The following is a 6,000-nucleotide window of genomic DNA, read 5'->3' as shown; positions in this document are numbered from 1 at the left end:
TTTGGATCATACAGAGCCTTTTTATACAGGGTGGGTGGACACATGCGTCCTGAGAACTCACGCAGCATTTCTGGCAAGTGAGACTCAAGTGATGGGAGAGGATTCCAGAGTGGAAATAAGAAAAAATATCTGCTCCTTAGGACTTCTTTGAGCCACTGGATTAGCCAACCCTAGAACCACACTATTTCCAAATACTACCTGTTCAAGAGTATCTTCCTGTGATAATTCCTATTTAAGACACTTTAATTGGGCGTTCTACTACCTATAGCTAAAAACATGCTAATTTATGAGCAACTATATACCAACAAACTGGACAACTTAGAAGAAATGGAAAAATTCTTTACTTACCAAGACTGAACCAGAAAGAAATAGAAAATCCAAATAGTAAAGAGATCATATCAGTAGTAAAAAATCTCCCAATGAAGAAAAGGTTAGGATCAAATGACTTTACTGGTGAATTTTGCCAAGCATTTAAGGAAGCATTAACACCAATCCTTCTCAAACTCTTCCAAAAAATAATCAAAGAAGAGGGAACATTCTCAGCCATCCTACAAAGTCTCCATATTTTGATACCAAAGCCAGAAAAAGATACTACTAGAATATAAACTGTAGGCCAATATCTCTGATGAATTTAGATGCAAAAAATCTCCGTAAAATAATGGCAAACCAAATTCAGCAGCACATTAAAAGGGTCATTCCCCATAATCAAGTGGGATTTATCCCAGGGATGCAAGGATGGTTCAATGCAAATCAATCAATGTGATATACCACACTAATAAGAGTGGTAGAACCAAGAGTGATAAAACCCACATAATCATCTCAATACATGCAGAAAAAGTATTTGAAATATTCAACATTCGTTCATGATAAGAACTCTTAACAAATTAGGCATAGAAGATGAGCAACTTCTTCCTGAACGCATCTCCTCGAGCAAGGGAACAAAAGCAAAAATGAACTCATGGGACTACATCAAACTAAAAAGTTTCTGTACGGCAAAGGACACCATCAACAGAACAAAAAGACATCCTACAGTATGGGAGAATATATTTGTAAATGACGTATCTGACAAAAGGTTAACATTCAAAATATATAAAGAACTTAGATACCTCAACACCCAAAAAGCAAATAACCTGATTAACAAATGGGTAGAGAATATGAAGAGACAGTTCTCCAAAGAAGAAATTCAGATGGCCAACAGACACATGAAAAGATGCTCTACATCACTAATCATTAGGGAAATGCAAATTAAAACCACAATGAGATATCACCTCACACCAGTAAGGATGGCCAGCATTGAAAAGACTAAGAACAACAAATGCTGGCGAGGATGCAGAGAAAGGGAAACCCTCCTACACTGTTGGTGGGAATGTAAGTTAGTTCAACCATTGTGGAAAGCAATATGGAGGTTCCTCAAAAACCTAAAACTAGAAAAAGCATTTGACCTGGGAATCCCACTCCTTGGAATTTACCCAAAAAATACAACTTCTCAGATTCAAAAAGACATATGCACCCCTATGTTTATTGCAGCACTTTTTACAATAGCCAAGATATGGAAGCAACCTAAGTGTCCATCAGTAGATGAATGGATAAAGAAGATGTGGTACATATACCCACTGGAATACTATTCAGCCATAAGAAAGAAACAAATCCTACCATTTGCAACAACATGGATGGAGCTGGAGGACATTATGCTCAGTGAAATTAGCCAGGTGGAGAAAGACAAATGCCAAATGATTTCCCTCATTTGTGGAGTATAACAATGAAGCAAAACTGAAGGGACAAAATAGCAGCAGACTCAGAGACTCCAAGAAGGGACTAGCGGTTACCAAAGGGAAGGGCTGTGGGGGGGCAGGTGGGGAAGGAGGAAGAAGGGGACTGAGGGGTATTATGTTTAGTACACATGGTGTGGGGGTCATGGGGAGGACAGTGTATCACAGAGAAGGGACGTAATGGATCTCTGGCAACTTGCTGCACTGATGGACAGTGACTGCATTGGGGTATGGGTGGGGACTTGATATGGGTAAATGTAGTAACCACATTGTTTTTTCATGTGAAACCTTCATAAGAGTGTATATCAATCATACCTTAATAAAAAATTTTAAAATATTAGACATAGAAGGAACATATCTCAATAGAATAAAGACTATATGACAAGCTCACAGCTAGCATCATATTCAGTGGTGAAGGGATGAAAGCTTTTCCTCTTAAATCAGGAACAAGGATGCCGACTCTCACCACTACTTTCAACATAGTATTAGAAGTCCTAGCTAGACAATCAGACTAGGAAAAGAAATAAAGATACCAGAACTGTAAAGAAGTAAAAGTATCTCTCTTTGCAGATGACATGATTTTAAATATATAAAATCCTGAAGACTCCTCCAAAAAACTGTTAGATCTAATCAATTAATTCAGTAGTTACAGGATACAAAATTAACATGCAAAAATCAGTAGCATTTCTATACACTAACAACAAATTTTCTAAAAAAAAAAAGAAATTGATTTCATTTACAATAGCATCAAGAACAATAAAATACTTAGGCATACATTTAACCAAGGAGGTAAAAGGTCTCTGCTCTGGAAAATATAAGACATTGATGAAAGAAATGGAATAAGACACAAATAAATGGAAAGATCACCTATTTTTGGATTGGAAGAGTTAATATTGTTAAATGTCAAAGTTATAGATTCAATGCAATTCCTATCAAGATTCCAAGATTTCACAGAAGTAGACCAAACACTCCTACAGTTTCTATACAACCACAAAAGACCCCAAAAAGCCAAAGATATCCTAAGAAAGAAACACAAAGCAGGAATCATCACACTTTCTGATTTCAAGCTACACTGTAAGCAGTAGTCATCAAAGAGTATGCTACTGGCATAAAACAGACAAATAGACCAATGGAACAGACTTAAAAGCCCAAATCAAACCCAAATATAAACAGTCAACTAATATTTGACATGGTAGCCAAGAATACTCAATGGAGAAAAGGCAGCCTCTTTAATACATAGTGCTGGGATAATTAGATATCTAAATGTAAAAGAATAAAACCAGACCCCTATCTCACAACAATCACAAAAATTAACTAAAAATAGATTAAAGACCTTAAGGTAAGAACATGAAACCATGAGACTCCTAGAAGAAAACCCAGGAATGAAGCTCCTTGACATTAGTTTTGGTAGTAACTTTTTGGATATGACACCTAAAGCACAAGCAACAAAATTTTTTTAAAAAGTGGAACTACAGCAAACTAAAAAGCTCTTTCACAGCAAAAGAAACCATTAACAAAGTGGAAAGCCACCTATGGAATGCAAGAAATTTGCAAACCTTATATTTGACAAGGGATTAATAACCAAAATATATAAAGAACTGATACAACTCAATAGCAAAAAACAAACAACTCAGTTTAAAAATTGGCAAAGAACTTGATTAGACATTTTTTCCAAAGAAGATATGTGAAAGGCCAACAAGTACATGGAAAGAGATTCACCTCACTAGTCATTAGGGAGAATGCAACTTAACACCACAGTGAGATATCACCTGACACCTCTTAGAATAGCCATCATGAAAAAGACAAGAAGTAACAAATGCTGGTGTGGTTGTGCAGAAAAGTGAACCTTTGAGCACTGTTGGTGGAAGTGTAAATGGGTGTAGCCACTGTGCACAACAGTATGGAAAATCCTCAAGAAATGAAAAATAGATCTACCATGTGATCCAGCAATTCCACTTCTGGGGATATATCTGAGACAAACAAAAATACTAACTCAAAAAGACATTTGCACCCCATGTCCACAGCAGCATTATCTACAATAGCCAAAATATGGAAACAACCTAAGTCTTCCAAAGGATGAATGGATAAAGAAGTTGTAGTGTATATATATAAAATAGAATATTATTCAGCCATAAATAATGATGAAATCCTACTATTTGCCACAACATCGATGGAACTTGGAGGCATGATGCAAAGTGCAATAAGTCAGATGGAGAAAGACAAATACTATATAATCTCACTTACAAGTAGAAACTAAAACAAAACTTACAGAAAAGGAAATCAGACTTGTGGTTACCAGAGGCAGAAGAATGGGGAGAGGGAATGGGAGAAAGGTGGTCAAAAGGTATAAACTTGCAGTTATAAGACATATAAGCACTAGGGATGTAATGTACAACACGATGACTGTAGTTAACACTGCTGTGTGATGTATAGGGAAGTTGTTAAAAGAATAAATCCAGAGTTCTCATCACAAGGAGAAAAATTTTCTTTTTTCTTTTCTTCTTTATTTTCATTGTATCTATATGAATGATGGATGTTAGCTAGACTTACTGTATGATCATCTCACAATACATATATAAATCAAACCATTGTACTGTACACATTAAACTTATCCAGTGATGTGTGCCAATTATTTCTCAGTAAAACTGGAAAAAGGAGAAAAAAGCTGGCTGATCTACTTCCTTTCTCTTGGCATCAATTGCTCAGTGAAAGGCATGGAGAGGTTGCCCCAAAATCTCACTTTCCTGGTGAGGAATCCAGAGAGCTCTGTGTCTGCCATGCTAGTGACAGAAATCCTACTTAAGAAAACCAACTTAAGCAAAAAAGGAATTTATTGGCTCTCATAGCTGGAAGGAACTTTCTGGTATTTGTAAAATGAAAGAAAGATCTTCAGCCGTCAGTGGGAGCTGGGGACTCAGTGCCACCAGGATTCTCTCTCCTTCCGTTGGTCTCAACTCTGACCCCCTGTGTATTGGCTTCAGTGTTTCCTACTGTAGACATATCTCCTCCACACTGGTGGATGGGGAGTGGGCAAGGTGGACAGTAATTGGAGGTGTCAGAAACCCCAGAACAAGGACACTTGGCGGAGTTAGTCCTAGGAGAAGACTCCAGATGGCTCTCTTGGGTCACACACCCATCCTCTGGACGCATCACTATGCCGGGAACATTGGAGACACTGATTGGTCAGGCCTGGGTCATCTGTCTCTCCTGCTGCAGAGGTGGCTGTTGCAATGGAGGACCTCATTAGAACCACATGGAGGGAAGAGGAGCGGTTCCCCAAAGCAGGGGTATTGTTTTAGAAGAAGCCAGGGAAGGTTGCCAGAAGACAAAACAAAAACAGGTGCTTAGGTGCACCCCATCCCCACAGGGACAGAAGCCCCTAGTGGTTCTTTCTCCTAAAAATTGCCATGCACCATACCATTACATCAAGTGAGACCAATCCCACTGCCCAGAGAAGTGCTTCTCATTGAAAACTTCCAGGGGCCACTACTTGTATGACTGTGTGTGAATGGTGCCACAGCAAGCTGGACAGTGTGTAGGAGTCCTGAAATTGATCATGCCTGGTTAGACCAGGGATGGATGGCTGAGCTATGAAGGAAGCCAGCCATCTTTTGGGGTCTTCTCCTTAAATTCTAGTCAAAGGAGCCACTCCATTTTGGAGATGACTCTATGAGTCAGGACCAGTTAGGAAAATTCAGAGTATTCCAAATTGTGTGGTGGGGTGGAGAGTGGGGAAGGGTTTAATATAGGGAATGCTTTCATGGGCAGTGGAAAACTGAGATGCCAATGGATAGTGAGGCACCCCAGAGATCAGCAACATTGGGAGGGGACAGACAGCAAAGTGGAGGAGGCTGGAAGCCAGGGCCACATGGAAGGAGAGAGACCGCAGCACGGGCTGCCTGGCAGAAGCTGTGCCCGTGAAGAGGGAGGTCTGTCTGGAGCCACAGAGGGGACACAACTGCTTCTGGAGAGGCCACCTAAGGCAAAGAAAGAAGACAAATACTTTCCTTCTGTCCTACAGTCTTCCTCCAGTAGCCCCCTGGCTGAACTCAGATGGAAGCAGCTGATAGAGGAGCCCAAGAAAGGCAAAGCACAAGGGCTATTGTCCTGTGGTTCAGAGCAGATAAAGAAAGGGCAACAAATGGATCTGGAGACAAATAGGCAAATAACAGATACAATGGCCAACTGACCGCATCAGGTCCTCTCCCTTGGGAAGAGTGAAGGCCAGCAG

This window comes from Manis javanica, chromosome 16, assembly GCF_040802235.1.
Source record: "Manis javanica isolate MJ-LG chromosome 16, MJ_LKY, whole genome shotgun sequence".
Classification (NCBI taxonomy): Eukaryota; Metazoa; Chordata; class Mammalia; order Pholidota; family Manidae; genus Manis; species Manis javanica.
Note: the sequence above shows the minus strand (reverse complement) of the source record.